The sequence below is a fragment of the Hyperolius riggenbachi genome, chromosome 5 (genome assembly GCF_040937935.1).
Source record: "Hyperolius riggenbachi isolate aHypRig1 chromosome 5, aHypRig1.pri, whole genome shotgun sequence".
Classification (NCBI taxonomy): Eukaryota; Metazoa; Chordata; class Amphibia; order Anura; family Hyperoliidae; genus Hyperolius; species Hyperolius riggenbachi.
The window spans coordinates 274,224,378-274,244,370 of record NC_090650.1 but is presented as its reverse complement, the minus strand read 5'-3'; the positions used below and the strand labels follow the sequence as shown (position 1 = coordinate 274,244,370).

The 19,993-nt window shown below is 46.5% G+C and overlaps 1 protein-coding gene across 1 annotated transcript in view; it reads right to left on the bottom strand.

The window, feature by feature from the left end:
* RNF144B (ring finger protein 144B) overlaps positions 1-19,181 on the bottom strand; it is a 106,243-nt gene extending 87,062 nt beyond the window's left edge. Inside the window, exon 1 of the mRNA XM_068236962.1 lies at positions 18,902-19,181. The gene's annotated coding sequence lies outside the window, so the exon portion shown is untranslated. The remainder of the gene's footprint in view (positions 1-18,901) is intronic.
* Positions 19,182-19,993: the final 812 nt, after the last annotated feature.

Sequence of the window (19,993 nt, the reverse complement as noted above, 5' to 3'; positions counted from 1 at the left end):
CTTCCCCCTCCAGAATAGCGGCCCCAGTATAGCTAGTATAGTTGCCCCCAAAATACCTAGTATAGTTGCCCTTAGTGTAGGTAATATAGTTGCCCCCAGTATAGCTAGTACAGTTGCCCCCAGTGTAGCTAGTTGCCCCCAATGAAGTTAGTATAGTTGTCCCAGTATAGCTAGTATGGTCGCCCCAGCCAGTATAGCTAGTGTAGTTGCCCCCAGACAGTATAGCTAGTATAGTTGCCCCCAGCCAGTACAGCTAGTATAGTTGCCCCCAGCCAGTACAGCTAGTATAGTTGCCCCCAGCCAGTATAGCTAGTATAGTTGCCCCCAGCCAGTATAGCTAGTATAGTTGCCCCCCAGCCAGGATAGCTGCCCCCAGTATAGCTAGTATAGTTGCCCCAGCCAGTATAGCTAGTATAGTTTGGTTGCCCCCAGTATAGCTAGTATAGTTTAGTTGCCCCCAGTATAGCTGGTATAGTTTAGTTGCCCCCAGTATGGCTAGTATAGTTGCCCCCAGTAAGCTAGTATAGTTGCCCCCAGTATGGCTAGTATAGTTGCCCCCAGTATAGCTGGTATAGTTGCCCCCAGTATGGCTAGTATAGTTGCCCCCAGTAAGCTAGTATAGTTGCCCCCAGTAAGCTAGTATAGTTGCCCCCTGTGTAGGTGCCCCAGGAGGGGGAAGCAGGGCTAGATGGAGGGGCTGTGGAGGTAGTGGTGGGGAGATCCAAGTGTCATGACGTTACAGGTCTCCGCCTCCAATGCCGCCCACTGTGCTTCCGCTAATCAGGAAGCACAGTGGGCGGCATTGAAGACGGAGACCTGTAACGTCATCATGACGCTGCGCTCCACGCTTGGAACGCGGAAATCAAGTAAGTAATTGTCCATACGCCCAGGGGTGAGAGCCTGGGGTGCCTGGCACCTGGGTGCAAGATTTTCTCTGGCGCCTATGGGAGTGGTTAAATTAACCGCGCCCAACCACATAACCACACCCATGTCCTGCCTCATCACACCCACGCCTTCCACCTCTTTACGCATGCATGCGATACTCCATTCCTACCCCTCTTCCATGGGCTTGCTCCTGGCTGGCTTTGGCTGCCTGCGAGTCTCTGGACTGATTCAGGCTGAGAGGCTCTGCGAGTGCGACACAGTCACACACTGCGTATTTATGGCTGCCTGCGGCCACCCTACTCTCGCTCGCTATCGTCGGCTCCTCCCCCCGCCAAGCCCAAGTGTGAGGTGGGCTGCCTGTATCTTTCCCGTTGCGCCACACAGCCTGCCAGTGTTGCCAACCTTTCACGTTATTTTTTACTGACAAATACCTAAAAATTTACGGACAAAAGATTATTTTTACTGACAAAATTTCCCCACTAAATGCACATAAGAGACAGCGTTTCACCAGTAAATGCACGTAATGACAGACAGCCTTTCACCAGTAAATGCGCATAATAAGAAGCCGCTTTTCACCAGTAAATGCACATAATAAGAGACCGCTTTTCACCAGTAAATGCACATAATAGGAGACCGCTTTTCACCAGTAAATGCACATAATAAGAGACCGCTTTTCACCAGTAAATGCACATAATAAGAAACCGCTTTTCACCAGTAAATGCACATAATAAGAGACCACTTTTCACCAGTAAATGCACATAATAAGAAACCGCTTTTCACCAGTAAATGCACATAATAAGAAACCGTTTTTCACCAGTAAATGCACATAATAAGAGACAGCTTTTCACCAGCAAATGCACATAATAAGAGACAGCTTTTCCCCAGTAAATGCACATAATGACAAACAGCCAGTGTCCCCAGTATATGTAGCCAGCCTGGACCCCCTTTAGGTAGTGAGTGACAGGGACCCCCTTTAGGTAGTGAGTGACAGGGAGCCCTTTAGGTAGTGAGTGACAGGTGCCCCCAGGCTAGGTAGGTAGTGAGTGACAGGGACCCCCCAGTGAGTGACAGGTGCCCCCAGGCTAGGTAGGTAGTGAGTGACAGGGACCCCCCAGTGAGTGACAGGTGCCCCCAGGCTAGCTAGGTAGAGAGTGACAGGGACCCCCAGTGAGTGACAGGTGCCCCCAGGCTAGCTAGGCAGTGAGTGACAGGTGCCCCCAGGCTAGGTAGGTAGTGAGTGACAGGTGCCCCCAGTGAGTGACAGGTGCCCCCAGGCTAGGTAGGTAGTGAGTGGCAGGGACTCCCAGTGAGTGACAGGTGCCCCCAGGCTAGGTAGGTAGTGAGTGACAGGTGCCCCCAGTGAGTGACAGGTGCCCCCAGGCTAGGTAGGTAGTGAGTGGCAGGGACTCCCAGTGAGTGACAGGTGCCCCCAGGCTAGGTAGGTAGTGAGTGACAGGTGCCCCCAGTGAGTTACAGGTGCCCCCAGGCTAGGTAGGTAGTGAGTGACAGGGACCCCCAGTAAGTGACAGGTGCCCACAGGCTAGGTAGGTAGTGAGTGACAGGGACCCCCAGTGAGTGACAGGTGCCCCCAGGCTAGGTAAGTAGTGAGTGACAGGGACCCCCAGTGAGTGACAGGTGCCCCCATGCTAGGTAGGTAGTGAGTGACAGGGACCCCCAGTGAGTGACAGGTGCCCCCAGGCTAGGTAGGTAGTGAGTGACAGGTGCCCCCAGTGAGTGACAGGTGCCCCCAGGCTAGGTAGGTAGTGAGTGACAGGGACCCCCAGTAAGTGACAGGTGCCCCCAGGCTAGGTAGGTAGTGAGTGACAGGTGCCCCCAGGCTAGGTAGGTAGTGAGTGACAGGGACCCCCAGTGAGTGACAGGTGCCCCCAGGCTAGGTAGGTAGTGACAGGGGCCCCCAGTGAGTGACAGGTGCCCCCAGGCTAGGTAAGTAGTGAGTGACAGGGACCCCCAGTGAGTGACAGGTGCCCCCAGGCTAGGTAGGTAGTGAGAGACAGGTGCCCCCAGTGAGTGACAGGTGCCCCCAGGCTAGGTAGGTAGTGGGTGACAGGTGCCCCCAGGCTAGGTAGGTAGTGAGTGACAGGTGCCCCCAGTGAGTGACAGGTGCCCCCAGGCTAGGTAGGTAGTGAGTGACAGGGACCCCCAGTGAGTGACAGGTGCCCCCAGGCTAGGTAGGTAGTGAGTGACAGGTGCCCCCAGTGAGTGACAGGTGCCCCCAGGCTAGGTAGGTAGTGGGTGACAGGGACTCCCAGTGAGTGACAGGTGCCCCCAGGCTAGGTAGGTAGTGAGTGACAGGTGCCCCCAGTGAGTGACAGGTGCCCCCAGGCTAGGTAGGTAGTGAGTGACAGGGACCCCCAGTGAGTGACAGGTGCCCCCAGGCTAGGTAGGTAGTGAGTGACAGGGACCCCAGTGAGTGACAGGTGCCCCCAGGCTAGGTAGAGGGTGAGTGACAGGGACCCCTCACCTTCCAGCAGCAGCAGACCTCTCTATCAGTGGACGACCCGACCTTAGAGCGGGCGGCGGGCGCACCGCTATGCGGAAGTGATGTCACTTTCGCATGAGCGGTGTCCGCTAGGTCCTAGCGCCGGCGCCCGTCTATCTGGTCGCCCGCTGATGAGGTCTGATGCTGCAGGCGGCCAGGGGGAGAGAGCGGCGACCGAGGGGGAGGCAGAGGGCACCGGTGAAGACCAGACTGGGGGCAAGCACAGCCCGGCGCCTGGGTGCAATGCACCCACACCACAGCACTTGCCCAGGCGCGGCCCTGCCTCCGGCCGCCCCGCGATTATCGCCGCTTTCCTGGAGGGGGAGAGAGAGGCAGAAGGAGGGGTCCCAGGTGAGGGAGGGGGGGGGGTATTTCCCCCCTCCCCACCGCTGCCTCCACAGCCTCTCCTTCTAGCCCTGCTTCCCCCTCCGATTGTGCTGCTGTGGGGGGTCGTGGCGACACCCCCCTGGGTGTCTGACACCCGGTGCGCCCCGCCCCCCTGCGCTCTATTGTAGGGACGCCACTGTGCCCAGGTAAAGGGGAGCACATCTGGCACCCAATCAGGAGTGAAGATATCTGAAGGCGGGGGGGGGGGGGGAGGCTAAATCCTAACGGGGAACATCTGGGAAACTGGAGGCGTGAAGCTAATAATGAGGGCACATTTGGTTACCCTGAGGGGGATAACCTAATACTGGGGGCACATCTGTCTATAATTGGGGTGGTGCTAATCCTGGGGACACATCTGGCTATAATGGGGGAACGCTAATCCCAGGGACACATATGGCTATAAAGAGGGGACACACCTTCTCATTCAAAGAGTTTTCTTTATTTTCAAGACTATGAACATTGTAGATTCACACTGAAGGCATCCAAACTATGAATTAACACATGTGGAAGTATAGCACATGACCAAAAAGTGTGAAACAACTGAAAAGACAACTTTACTTACGGTAACGTCTTTTCTGGTAGTCAGGAGGACAGCACCCCTGGATGAGACTTGTCTCCCTCCCCACCGTGGACAGGAACTGCAAAAGAACAATTTGCATAAGCGACAGGCAGCCTGCTATATAAGCTACTTACTTGCTGCTATACTTCAGTTAATATAAAAGATAATACGGACACTAATAATGCTTATACAAACCTCTGATACTCCACTCAATAAGGGCGGGTTGTAGGGGTGCTGTCCTCCTGACTACCGGAAAAGACGTTACCGTAAGTAAAGTTGTCTTTCCCGGATCGTCACTCGGACAGCACCCCTGGATGAGACGATATACTAGAGATCAGGCTTAGGGCGGGACCACTGCTTGCAGAACCTTCCTTCCAAAGGATAAATCTGTGCCTGCAGATACATTGGGTCGATAATGTTTCACAAAGGTGTTATGACTTGACCATGTTGCAGCTCTGCATATCTGTTCAATGGAGGCCCCTGCTCTCTCTGCCCATGACGTAGAAATGCCTCTTGTAGAATGAGCTCTGACCGAAGAGGTTAATGTTTTCCCCTGCACTTGGTATGCTGATACAATTGTCTGTTTGTCCAGCGTGCTAAGGTTGTCTTAGAAGCTCTGTTCCCTCTTGACTTTCCTGCAAACAGGACAAACATTGCGTCTGACTTTCTCCAAGAGTTAGACCTTTCCAAATACTGTAATAGACATCTTCTTACGTCTAGCGAATGTAGTCTCTTCTCTTTATCATTTGTAGGATTTTCACAAAATGATGGGATATAAATTTCTTGGTTCCTGTGAAATGAAGTAACAACTTTCGGAAGAAATGCTGCGTCCGGACGTAATGTTATTCTATCTTCTGAAATAACACAGTACGGCTCCTTTATGGATAGTGCTTGTAGCTCACCTATCCTTCTCGCTGTAGTAATGGTCTTCAATGTCAGGAATTTGTCCGAGACCTGAGATAAGGGCTCAAATGGAGACTCACATAAACCCTGTAACACCGTATTAAGATCCCAAGTAGGTACTCTTGAACGTATAGATGGCTTTAGTCTTCTTAGTGCCTGAAAAAAAACGGATTATATAGTCTTCCTGTGCTAATTTTCTTTCTAGAAAAACACTTAAAGAGACTCCGTAACAAAAATTGCATCCTGTTTTTTATCATCCTACAAGTTCCAAAAGCTATTCTAATGTGTTCTGGCTAACTGCAGCACTTTATACGATCACTGTCTCTGTAATAAATCAATGTATCTCTCTCTCTTGTCAGACTTGTCAGGCCTGTGTCTGGAAGGCTGCCAAGTTCTTCAGTGTTGTGGTTCTGCTATGAACTCCCCCTTCTAGGCCCCGTTCTGCACACTGCCTGTGTATTATTTAGATTAGAGCAGCTTCTCTCTTCTCTCTTATCTTTTACAAGCTGGATAAATCGTCCTCTGAGCTGGCTGACATACTGAGGAATTACAAACAAGGGCAAAGCTGTTTGCAGGAAGAAAAGAGCAGCCTGAAACTTCAGTGCATGAGAGATGCAGGGGGAAAGAAACACACAATGATCTCTTGAGATTCAAAAGGAATGCTGTATACAGCCTGCTTGTGTATGGATGTATTTTCTATGTGTGGACATGCTGTACATCAACCTACTTCCTGTTTTGGTGGCCATTTTGTTTGTTTACAAACAAACTTTTTAAAACTGTTTTTAACCACTTTTAATGCAACAAGGAGCGGTGAAATTGTGACAGAGGGTAATAGGAGATGTCCCCTAACGCACTGGTATGTTTACTTTTGAGCGATTTTAACAATACAGATTCTCTTTAAGGCTGAAACCTGAACCTTCAGGGTACTAATGCTGAGGCCCTTCTTATAACCACACTGTAAAAACTCCAAAACCGATCTAAGCGATCTATTGTTGAAAGATCTGTTTATACACCAGCCATTAAAGACTCTCCATGCCTTCTGGTAAATTACCCGAGTTACTTTCTTTCTACTATTGAGTAATGTCTCTGATAGATCATCTGAGAACCCCTTGGATTTCAGTATTTCCCACTCAGGTTCCAGGCTGATAGGTGAAGTAGACTCAGATCTGGATGCAATACTGGGCCCTGGGATAACAAGTCCTGAGTTAGTGGGAGGATTATTGGCTCTGATATCGCTAGAGACTGAAGTAATGTGAACCACGGACGTTTGGGCCACATTGGAGCAATCAATATGACTCTTGCTCTGTCCTGAATGATCTTCTTCAATACTCTTTAAAGTAATGGAATTGGCGGAAAAGCATACATCATCATGCCCTCCCAACTGACTGAACGCATCCACTGCCCAAGGAGAGTCCTCCTGATACAGGGCACAAAATTTCTGACATTTTAAGTTCTTCTTCCTGGCGAATAGATCCAGTTCTGGACATCCCCTTTGTGAAATTATCATCTGAAAAACCTTCGGATTGAGCGACCATTCGTTCTGGTCCAGCCTCTCCCTGCTTAGATAATCCGCCACCTGGTTTGATGTCCCCTTTAGATGACGTGCCTGTAATGATTTGACATTGTTTTCTGACCAAAACATAATTTTTGATGTTTGATTCCATAACATCTGACTCTTCGTGCCTCCCTGTCTGTTTAAGAATGCTACTACCGCCCTGTTGTCGGTCTTTATCGTCACATGCGTTCCTTTGATCTGATCCCTGAAGTGTAGTAGTGCCCTTCACACTGCTTCTAGTTCTCTGCTGTTTCATGACCTTGAGCTGATCTGTACAGACCACTGTCCCTGGGCCAGAAGAGCCTCCAAATGTGCTCCCCAACCCCATAAACTGGCATCTGTTGTAATTATCCTTTGTTCCGGGTAATTCCATAAACGACCTGTCGAAAGATGAACTTGATCCTGCCACCAAAGTAGAGACACCTTTATGCTGTGAGGGATAGGGATCCTCTTGTCCAATACCGTGAGGCTTCTGTTCCATGATCTGAGTATCCATAACTGCAGAACCCTTGCGTGGAATTGTCCCCACTGTACTGCGGGAAATGAGGCTGTTAGAAGCCCGAGTACTGCCATTGCTTTCCTCAGTGATATTGTCCTTGCATTCTGAAAGGAAAAAATAGCGTTTAGAATTGCAGTAATTTTTCTATCAGGCATGAAGATCTTCTCTTTCCTAGTATCAATGTTAAAACCTAGAAATTCTATGACCTGGGATGGAACTAGGGAAGATTTCTCCCAATTAATAAGCCAACCCAACTGCTGAAGATAGTCTAACGTTGACTCTGTCTGTAATCTTACCCCTTCCGCTGAAGGTCCCCAAATCAAAAAAATCATCTAAATATCCGAGGATATTAACTTTCCTTAGTCTAAGCTCCGCTAGAACTTCAGACATAACCTTGGTAAACAGCCAAGGGGCAGAGGAAAGTACAAAAGGAAGAGCAATAAACTGAAAATGTCTTACCTCCATGTGGACCGCAAATCTTAGATACTGTTGAGATGACGGATGGATGGGCAGGTGAAGGTATGCATCCTTGAGATCTAGGGAGGCAAGAAAATCGTCTTTCTGCAAGAGATGAATCACAGATTTTATATTGTCCATCCTGAATTTTCTGTATTTTACATTTAGATTTAACTTCTTCAGGTTTAAGATGAACCGGTAGGACCCCTGTGGCTTTTTCACCAGAAACACTGGAGAATAGAACCCTTTTTCTCTCTGACAACTTGGTACATATCTTATTACCCCCTTTTTCAGTAGAGAAAGGACATCGTTTTGTAATGACCGACACTTTATTTGATCTTGTGGTTGGGGAGTAATGCAAAACCTCAGAGGAGGATGATGATTGAACTCGATCCGGTACCCCTCTGATACAATCTTTAGCAACCACTGACTTGTGAATCGAGGCTGCCACACTTCTAAAAAGTTTGCAACTCTCCCCCCCACTGGAATCCTGGCGTCATTGCTTATCCTGCCTTTTGGCAGGATTGAAGTGTCACAGGTGAAGAACTGTTGACCTCACCACTGGGATAGGACCACTCCAGCACAGAGTCTAAGTGACCACGGGTCTTCACCAACACCCCCCTAATGGGAATGCTGGAACACCCCCCTAGCGGGGATGTCGACTTCGCTGCCTAGTGCCCACCAGGTTGCGCTGGAAGTAGCCCACAGTGATTCGGAGAACAGGAGGACACTGCTGGATGGATGATCAGGCGTAGCAGAGCAGGACGTAGTCAGGGGCAGGCCAAAGGTCGAGGCAGGCAGAGAACAAGGATAACCGGGTACACAAGCCAATAGGTCGAGGCAGGCAGAGTTCAAGGATAACCAGGTACACAAGCCAAAGGTCAGGGCAGGCGGAGATCAAGGATGGTCGGGGTCACGAAGCCAAGGGTCAATTCAGGAGATCAGATCAAAGGTTTAGATGCACTTAGAAACACTAGCCAAACTGCCAGAACAAGCAGCACTGCAGTGAAGGGCAGTGCTGCTTATATACTGTTGGTAATTGAAACTGGCGCCGGAATTAACGCTTGCGCATGCGCAGTGCGCAATGCTGCGCACGCACTCACCTTTGCGCAAGCGCTGTGCGCAACTTGGTGCGCGCCCCTGCGCGTGCGCGCGCCACCGCAAGTGCGCGGACATCGCGCAACACTGGACGCCATGACAGTCTTTTGAGGAACTACAAGGCCCAGCGTTCTCCCGCGCGCACGCGTAGAGACACCAGCCCGGGGATGCTGCAACCTTCTGACACGGTGAGTATGACATGAAGTTGGGTTTTCACTTCTGTGGTCTGTATGGAGCCCAACGTTTACCCTTGGAGGATTTGGAATCTTGCTCAGACCTGTTAGAGGGACGAAATGGCCGCTTATACTGGAATGGTCTTTTCTTTTCTGGAAAGTTTTTCTTTCTATCTAGTGTATCATCTAACTTGGATCCAAAAAGCAGCCCGCCTTCACATGGTATGCCGCACAATTTTGATTTTGAGGAATTATCACCATTCCAAGTTTTAACCTATATGCCTCTTCTAGCTGAGTTAACTAAGGCAGTTGTTCTGGCCGTAAGCCTAACAGTGTCGTCTGATGCATCTACCATATAATTAGAGGCATTAAAAACTTTAGGAAAAGTCATTAAGAATTTCTTCTCGAGGAACCCCGGAAGCAATTTTCTTCTGTATTTCTAATAGCCATGTCTTTAAAGATCTACTCACTGCCGTGGAAGCTACCGCGGGCTTGAATGTCAAGGAAGAGGACTCCCATGCTCTACGCAGAAGGTTGTCCATCTTTTTGTCAATTGGGTCTTTTAGATTTAGACTACCAAAATCCTCAAATAATAAATCCATTTTGACACCCTTGAAAAAGACGGGTCCAACCTAGGCGGAGGACCCCAAAACCCCTGATCTTCCGGAGAAAAAGGGTAACGATTGGACAAGGATCTAGGCCAGAAGGCTCGCTTCTCAGGGTTATCCCATTCTTTCTTAATCATACCCTTTAGGGTGGAATGAACTGGGATAAACTGAGGCTGAGGGTCCACCAAAGTTTTGTACATCTCATCCAAAGGTGTCAAAGATCTTTTCTCTGTCTTGATACCCATTGTATCATACATAGCCCCCAATAAATCTTTCATTAAATCAGTTGAGAAAGCAAATTTTGATCTGTCAGCATTAGAGACCTCCTCTTCCATATCTGATGGCTGATCTAACTCAGAAATCTCTCCCTCAGATAATTCAGAACCCTCCATCTCACTCTCTCTTCTACGTTTAGATCCAGAGGGCCCCGGCTGAGATAAAGTCAAAACAGGGGATGCCGGAATAACAACTGCAGGCATTGTGTCCATATTTCCACTAGTTCCTGGAAGATCAGAAGGAACAATAGAATTGGAAGCAATGGCAGAGTCTTTAATCTCTTTAATTGCTGAAGACATCTCAGATCTCATCCAGACCATTAAATCTTTAAATATGACAGGCGATTCATCTTTAACAACCTTTTCTGTACAGTTCTGACATAACTTCTTAGAGGAGGATGAAAAAAAAAACCGATTGTTACAAATTGCACATTTCTTCTCAGACCTGCTTGAACCATACTGACTGGTTTGAGCAGCAGCTTGGTCAGTTTTTTCACTTTTATCAGATTTGTCCGACTTGTCATGTTTTTTATGCTATAAAAAAACAACACAACAAGGAACAACCATTACTAGAGGTTTCAAAGTATATAATAGTAACAAGCAGTATTTCAGATACCACATCTACTTGCCAGAAAGGGGTCTTGTCCAGACTTAGCAGACTGCAAAGGAGCTGAACCTGAAGCGTCCTCCATGATTGCCAGCAACATCTGAATCATGGACTCACCTCCAAATAAATACCCATAAACAGACCCAGCTGACAACACTTAATGCCGCATAAATTATGCTAATCAGCCTCACATACCTTGATTGACCAGCCAAAGCTGATTACTCTCACCGCCGCGGCCCCTGCCACATAATTAGCCCAGCGTCTGTGTTGTAATTAGAATCAGCTGTTTCACTGATTCGCCTCTCACCACCGCGGCCCTGCCGCTCTGCAGACCTCAGATCACGCGGGACGCCAGCGCGTGACTACTTCTGAGTAAACCGGAAGTGACCTCTTCATGCGCGCGCCTGCGCGCATAACACCGCTGCCTTCCTCGGAGAAGCCTCCCATACGCTGCAGGACTCCCCACTGATCACTGCTCAGCTCTATTGGGAGTCCTGCTACATGCAGCCCCTGACGACTGACATGGATGGCACCCTGGAGACCTCTCCCTCCGCTCCGTCCGGGACAGGAAACTATACTGAAGTATAGCAGCAAGTAAGTAGCTTATATAGCAGGCTGCCTGTTGCTTATGCAAATTGTTCTTTTGCAGTTCCTGTCCACGGTGGGGAGGGAGACAAGTCTCATCCAGGGGTGCTGTCCGAGTGACGATCCGGGAAATATGTCATATTCTAGGTTCTTCAAAGTAGCCACCTTTTGCTTTGATTACTGCTTTGCACACTCTTGGCATTCTCTTGATGAGCTTCAAGAAATAGTCACCTGAAATGGTCTTCTAACAGTCTTGAAGGAGTTCCCAGAGATGCTTAGCACTTGTTGGCCCTTTTGCCTTCATCATTCTGCGGTCCAGCTCACCCCAAATCATCTTGATTGGGTTCAGGTCTGGTGACTGTGGGGACCAGGTCATCTGGCGCAGCACCCCATCACTCTTCTTCCTGGTCAAATAGCCCTTACACAGCCTGGAGATGTGTTTGGGGTCATTGTCCTGTTGAAAAATAAATGATGGTCCAACTAAACGCAAACCGGATGGAATAGTATGCCGCTGCAAGATGCTGTGGTAGCCATGCTGGTTCAGTAAGCTTTCAATTTTGAATAAATCGCAAACAGTGTCACCAGCAAAGCACCCCCACACCATCACACCTCCTCCTCCATGCTTCACAGTGGGAACCAGGCATGTAGAAACCATCCATTCACCTTTTCTGCGTCACACAAAGACACGGTGGTTGGAACCAAAAATCTCAAATTTGGACTCATCAGACCAAAGCACATATTTCCACTGGTCTGGTCATTAGCAGTGGTTTCCTAGCAGATATTGTACCATGAAGGCCTGATTCACACAGTCTCCTCTTAACAGTTATCCTAGAGATGTGTCTGCTGCTGGAACTCTGTGTGGCATTGACCTGGTCTCTAATCTGAGCTGCTGTTAACCTGCGATTTCTGAGGCTGGTGACTCGGATGAACTTATCCTCCGCAGCAGAGGTGACTCTTGGTGTTTCTTTCCTGGGGTGGTCCGTATGTGAGCCAGTTTCTTTGTAGTGTTTGATGGTTTTTGAGACTGCACTTGGGGACATTTTCAAAGTTTTCCCAATTTTTCAGACTGACCTTCATTTCTTAAAGTAATGATGGCCACTCGTTTTTCTTTACTTAGCTTCTTTTTTCTTGCCATTATACAAATTCTAACAGTCTATTCAGTAGGACTATCAGCTGTGTATCCACCAGACTCCACAATGCAACAGATGGTCCCAACCCCATTTATAAGGCAAGAAATTCCACCTATTAAACCTGACAGGGCACACCAGTGAAGTGAAAACCATTTCAGGTGACTACCTTTTGAAGCTCATCAAGAGAATGCCAAGAGTGTGCAAAGCAGTAATCAAAGCAAAAGGTGGCTACTTTGAAGAACCTAGAATATGACATATTTTCAGTTGTTTCACACTTTTTGGTTATGTACTATACTTCCACATGTGTTAATTCATAGTTTGGATGCCTTCAGTGTGAATCTACAATGTTCATAGTCATGAAAATAAAGAAAACTCCTTGAATGAGAAGGTGTGTCCAAACTTTTGGTCTGTACTGTATCTATACTAAGTTGGGGATGGCAAACACAGGGGACACATCTGGCTATACTAGGGGAGGGGGGGGGGGGGGGGGGAAGAGGCTGATACTGGGGACAAATTCTGGCTATCTATACTGGGGGAACATAAAACTGGGGTGGCTGGATAGTGTAATAGTTAAGGGCTCTGCATCTGATACAGGCGACCTGGGTTCAAGTCTCATCTCTGCCTGTTAAGTAAGCCAGCACCTATTCAGTAGGAGACCTTGGGCAAGTCTCCCTAACACTGCTACTGCCTATAGAGCGCGTCCTAGTGGCTGCAGCTCTGGCGCTTTTAGTCTGCCAGAAGAAAAGCACAATATAAATGTTCTGTGTCTTGTCTGAGAATTTACATCCAATCTACAATACTCAAAATAAATAGAAAAACAAAAATAATACAACTTCTATTTCAAGCTCTGAATGAAAATAAAGAAAAACTAAAAATATCTGCCACTCAGCCAGTGCTCTTACATCTAGCCCAACATTATGGCCTGACGCTACTGAAAAAATATTTACCAGTGCTGGGACAGATGGCACACACCTTCAAAGGACTGACTGAACCGGCACAATAACTGGAGGGTGTAATTGTAATAACAGAAACAATAGATTACAAAACACAGACACAAACAGCAGATTACAAAATAGTCATGGCAACAAAATACTCCAAATACCTCACTGTTATTTTTAAACTGTCCTCACTGCAACTGTTTGTGCTAATATGTGCTGAACAAATATAATCCCCCCTTTGTACTCTGACGTGTGTGAGCAGTGTAATAACTGACCGAACGTCCACAGGTTGAACAAGTGTGACCCACACCTTCTATTACTCCACAGATGTAAATCTTAGGAACTTTCCTCTGATGAAAACAAGTCATAGCATGATAGCAGCATGTGCCTTCCAGTCAGAACTTGGGAATTACCGTCATTCTTCAGTTTTTGTTTCACTGATAGCAGAAATTCCCATCATTTGTCAGCTGTAACAACAAATGTTCGGCAACACATAACTCTTAAAAGGAACCCGAGGTATGAGACCTATGGAAGCTTCTATATTTATTTTTAACCAATACCAGTTGCCTGGCAGTCCTGCTGATCTTTCTGGTCAGCAGGGTCTAAATTACACACCTGAAACCAGAGTACCTACCATATTTTTCTCCAAGACTATGGCCTGGTGCACACCAGAGGAGTTTTTCTGAGCGTTTTGAGTTTTTAAATCTGCTGCCAATGTTATTCTATGTGTCTGTGCACACTGGAGCAATGAGGTTTTGTAAAAAAAAAAAAAAAAAAAAAAAAAAAAAAAAAAAACTTCATAGCATTGCATTGGGAAGAGCTTTTGAAACCTCTAGCGTTTGGGCGCTAGAGGTTTCAAAAGCTCTTCCCAATGTAATGCTATGGGGTTTTTAACAAAACCTCATTGCTCCAGTGTGCACAGACACATAGAATAACATTAGCAGCAGATTTAAAAACTCAAAAACGCTCAGAAAAACTCCTCTGGTGTGCACCAGGCCTATCAAAGCAGTAGCACAAACAAGACTCTTTCACCCTTCTGGCTCACCCTTGTATTCTATTATCTCTTTCTCTGCCTCTCAGATCTCGCACATACGTGCCTGCGCCGCTTAACTGCAGTCCTTAGGAGCGAGATCTTAAAGGCAGAGAAGGAGGTACAGTAATAGGATACAAGGGCAGGCCAGACAGGTGAAAGAGGCGTCCGAACACTCAGGCCAGATCCACACTATAAGCGCTTTTGTGAGCACTTGCGTTTGATTAGCGCTTGCTGAGTGCTTGTTAGCAAAAAAAAAAAAAATCACTCCCATTCACTTTCATTAAAAATCGAGGTAAAAATCGTTGCAATTGCGTATGCGATTTTTACCTTGATTACCGCTCTTCCATTGGCCCTAAACACGCCGCGTGTCACGCACGCACTGCGTGCTATGCACCTCGGCTTGTATAGGGATAATGGAAGAGCGGCAGATTCAGAAGACGGACGAGCACCGCGACACAGGACAGCTAATGTATAAGTACAAACATACATGCATGCAGAGCTGTGGAGTCGGTACAAAAATCATTAGACTCCAACTCAGACTCCTCAGTTTATAAAACCACCGACTCCGACTACAAGTACCCAAAATGGCTCCGACTCCTTAGTCAAATACTTAGCAGGGCTGTGGATTTGGTACAAAAATCAACAGCGCCTGGGGTTTAGTCGCATTTGAGACTCATCCCTATATCACTCGCCGTTACTGCCGGGCACCCAGTCGACCACTATGGCCCGACATCCGATCGACATGCTTGCCCCAAAACTGGTTGCATCGTTGATGGGGCATGCACTTGGCAGCACCGATTTTCTTTTGATTCGATTAGAATATTCGAAATCGGATGGTTGATCGGCCACCAAGTTGCCTGATGTATTGCCACCTTTACTGCGTTGAGGTACACTCCCTTAAAACTCAGTGGCCATTAGTCTCACGATGACACAGAGGAGACACAGACTCTGCAGTGTGTTGTCGAGGGGTACCGCACAGCAGGCAAATACACTGGAGTCTATGACGTAGCAACAATCTACAGTAGTTAGATTGTTGCGGTGCGACACACATGTACTGGTCGGGTGAAAAACTGTGACACTTTCTGTAAAGCAGGGAGCACGTCACTGTTTGGAGGGTGGAGCTATGTATATTACGCGGCCGCAGGATAATATGAACGGTATTTCGCGCCCCGGGCTCTACTGCTGCAGGACAATCGCAACGGACCATCTGTGAAACCAGCCTAAAGGTGAATTATTGTTATATCCATAGAGTATCCGTGGACTGGTAAGTAAATTGCACAGCTGTGCACGTCCTACGATCACACTCCCGTGGCCGGGAGCGTTCTTTGCATGCACAGTTTGCTCAGACTGTAACTGCGCTTGCACAGAACACTCCCGGCCACAAAAACATGATCAGGAATGCGCATAGCCGGGACCATGCATGAGCAGTGGAGCGTGACTGAGCGCGACTGGGATATTTACCAGGCCACACTGCAGTAGAACCGAGCGGCCCAGGAGGATGGTGATCAAGCAGGAAGCAGATGATGGTAAATCCAGGAAGCAGAAAGACGGCGTGCAGAGACTTAGCGAAGAGAAGGAGACCTGCCGACTAGCCTACCGGGAGGCAACGGGGGAGAGCACATAAACTCTTTTAGCCTGTCAATCCCCTGCAGCATGTGAGTGCATTTTAATAATAAAATGTGTGGTGTTTTATGGAATTACACTATTTTATGGAGGTATTTGATTGAAGATTTTACTTGTTCTACTGACATCTCATGTGAGGAGGCAGAGGAGACAGCCCAGTACTTGAAGTGATCGAGGGGAGGCTAAAAAGCACCTGATAACCAGTCTAATAGTGGTCACTGCAATCGGGTGAGTTCTCTCCCTCATGGGGTGATTGGTGGTGGAATCTTAAAGGAGGCTGATCGTTATCGATATATACGGATTACATTGACATTGGCTTTAACCTGAATATACAAGAAGCAAAAGGACAACCCCTATTTAAAAGCTAGGATAAGAGAGCAAGAAATGGTGCAAAGGCCATATATGAGGTCTTGTATATAAAGTTTATTTGAAGCCAACTAACAAAAATTGTTAGTTTTGTAAGTTGGCTTCAAATAAACTTTATATACAAGACCTCATATATGGTCTTTGCACCATTTTTTGCTCGCTTATCCTAGCTTTTATATAGGGGTTGTCCTTTTGCTTCTTATTGTATATTAGTGTTTGAAACAGGTCTATGACCTACTTCCCCGATACAAACCTTCTTGGTAGCAACATTGCTTGTGTAATTATGTCTGCTCATTTCTTTTCTGTAGTTTAACATTGGCTTTAACCTGAAGCAGCTATAGAGCACACGCCGTGAAGATCTGTGTTGGAATGTAGCTTTTATTAGGTTTAACTGGAAGTATACGCACTATTGTGTGATACCCTGTGCATGCACATTCCAGTGTTACATTTGATAATATTGTAGCGCTCTTCGAAATATTTGTTGTTCAAGCAGACAGTCTACAAGGGGGCTGGATGAAGCCCCAGGTAAGTATAAATCTCTACCATTTGTTCACTTCAGGTTTCCTTTATGAAAGGCAAAATTATATTTAGCATTGCTTTTTTTTTAGTAAGAGGACTTAACGAGCTCTTTTAGCCATAATATGTTCCTAGTGGTTCTGGGTCACCTGAGCTATTTAGGTACTCTGTAGTACTGAAACCTGTGCTGTCCTATTTTTTTTTTTTATTCAAGAAACCTTTCAGCAAAATAATGAAACTACATAAGTAAATCTTGGCATCAGTAGAAGTGGATCTCCCAGCATGATTTCAGTCAGGTACAAATGCAGCATCTGTCTACAGAGGCTGCTGGGTGTAACATCAAAGAGAAGTGACAGTCACAAGTGTACCCTGAGCCACTGGGCTACCTAGCAGGGCTGTGGAGTCGGTCCAAAAATCCACCGACTCCGACTCCGACTCCTCAGTTTAGGATTCCACCGACTCCGACTCCACGACTCCGACTCCTCTAATTTGCATATTACAATTTTGTTGATTAAAAGTATGTAACATGAAATTCGTCTCTTAACTGCCAACGCTTAGGAATTTTACAAGACAACTGAAGTGAGAAGGATATGTAGACTACTATATTTATTCCCTTTAGACTAAAACTAGTCCTTGGTAAGAGTACTTGTAAAAGGTACAAACCGGAACAAAGAACATCTATCAGGCCCTAGGCAATGTAAGTGTGGGTACATGTAAGAATGATGTGCAGGTACTCTGCAGGGGAATGAGGAGATTGTAAACAGACAACACCTCTGTGTTCAATGTGCATAGCATTCTCAGTGGATTCCCTGCAGCTCTGTGGGGAGTGCATATGTAGAGTATAGTACTACTGTGTAACAAAGTAAACCTGAGACAGATGAAATTAAAGTTTTATACATACCTGGGGCTTCCTCCAGCCGCCTTCAGGATAATCAGTCCCTCGTTGTCCTCCTCCACCACCTGGATCTTCTGCTATGAGTCCAGGTACTTGAGCCAGTCGGGCGTAGTGCGCATGCACACACTCCGCCGCCAGGAGCATACTACACCTGTGCAGCACTATTGCGCAGGTGCAGAATGTTCCTGGCTGTGGGAGCGGCATGCGGCCGGACAGCGCTGACTGGCTGAATTACCAGGACTCATAGCAGAAGATCCGGGTGGTGGAGGACAGCGAGGGACTGATTAGCCTGAAGGGGGCTGGAGGAAGCCCCAGGTATGTAAAAACTTTACTTTTCATCCGTCTCAGTTACCCTTTAATTTGTAGTCACCAAACCAAATTTTAATTACATATCATATTATTTTATTTCATCAGCAAAGGGAGTGCATACATTTGCATAAATCAGCATCAATGCAGAATTATTTCCATCTCGTTGACCATCTCTATTAGTGACACAGCTACACATCAGGCTTTATTCTTACAGCATAGATGTTATTTAGTATATATAAGAGATTCCTGTGTACACATCATATATACAGTCACAATCAGATATGTATATCTGACCTTAAAAATACGGGGACTGCTTTATTGAAGCAGCACAAGTAACTAATTTTGATTGGTTTATTTCATTTTTGTGGACTAAGCACAGCTATTACTGTATATATACACTGTATATATACATTATTTTTAATGACTATTATCTGAGAAATAGAACATTTTATCATATTTTCTATTTTAATTACAGTTACAAATTCATTAGGAGTCGGAGTCGGTGCATTTTTTCCAGACTCCGACTCCGACTCCAGGCACCCAAAATTGCCCGACTCCACGACTCCGACTCCACGACTCCGACTCCACAGCCCTGCTACCTAGTTACTGCTGTTTACATATAGGAGGCTGTGTAAATGCTATATTTTAGAGGAGAAAACGTTGGGAAGAAAATTGCACATGAACACATATATGCTATGTCAACTGAACGCCAAAAGTATTATTATTTTCCATTATGTAGCCCATACAGCAAGTGACGTTAGTATTGCATAGCTTCACCGTGTATACATCATCATCACGTTAGACAATATTTAGACGTTCCATGCATCATCAGCTCTAAACAGTATTAGCCAGACATCAGTGATGGATACAAGACCCTTCTATCCATCACTCTCCCTCCCCATGCTTCGGTGGGGCTGTAAGTAATAACACATGACTGTACATCACATGGCCGCAGCTGCTCCCCGTATAATAAAGTGGCAGCCAGGTCTGAGAGCGCTTACCTGCCTGGACTATAGAGATCCCCACTGTGGAGCAGATGTCTCCTCTTCCTGCAGAGAGCCTGGCTGGCTGCTACACAGACATCTCTGCCACAAGGCAGTCCCAGAAATCCCCTCTGCGAGCAGCTTCCACCTTCCCAGGCAAAGTCTCCCAGCAGCCAGAAGCCGCTGTGGCACGGACTAATCTCCTCCCTCTATTCAGAGCAAGTTGCCATTATCTGAAAGCACGTCACAGCTTGTATGCAGCATCTGAAGAGAACTGCATGTAATTATACAGGAAGCCTGTACACTGCACTTCCTACTTCCCATCTGGAGCTCCTCAATTCAGCTGCAGGTGATTACATCAACTCTCATTTTAGCTGACAGAGGAAAATACCATGGGACACGTTCAGTACAGTATTGCTAATACTTAACCAATGTAATAAGAAACCTACCAGTCAAAGCAAGCCAGCGAACAGCAATAGTACATGAGATTTTGTTTCAGCACTGTACTGTACGGTACTACATTTATGAGATCTATATAGTTTGATCTTAATTCATACAATGTCCTGTGGTTGAAAGAGGAACTGTAGTAAAAATAACATAATGAATAAAATTGCTTATTTTTCACAATATTATTTTATAGATTATTTAGTCAGTGTTTGGCCATTGTAAAAATCTTTCCTCATTATTACTTTCTGAAATTTATCACTGGTGGTGACATCTTCAGTTCTTCCAGGTGATCTGTATGGAATGTTCGTTACTGAGAGTTCTATGCATAGAGTTGTGTAAAGTTGTACAGAGGCGCCAGTAGGATAAAAACACTCTAAAATGTTTAAAACATTCGGGATGCGGTGGTGGACCAGCCAACCCCAAAACAGACAAAAGTACTGTGAATTATAGTCAAAAAGCAATTTATTTACATACTCCTAGTAGAAGTTGCAACGCGTTTCGCAGGCAAAATCCCGCTTCATCAGGCAATAAATAACCGGAGCAAAAACAGCACGGAGTCCAAACGGAGCTTGGCACCTCTGTGAGACTCTCCAATTTCCAGTACATACTACACTATATTGGGCTCTCGGTCCTTTGTTTTTTTCTATGCATAGAGGGAAATAT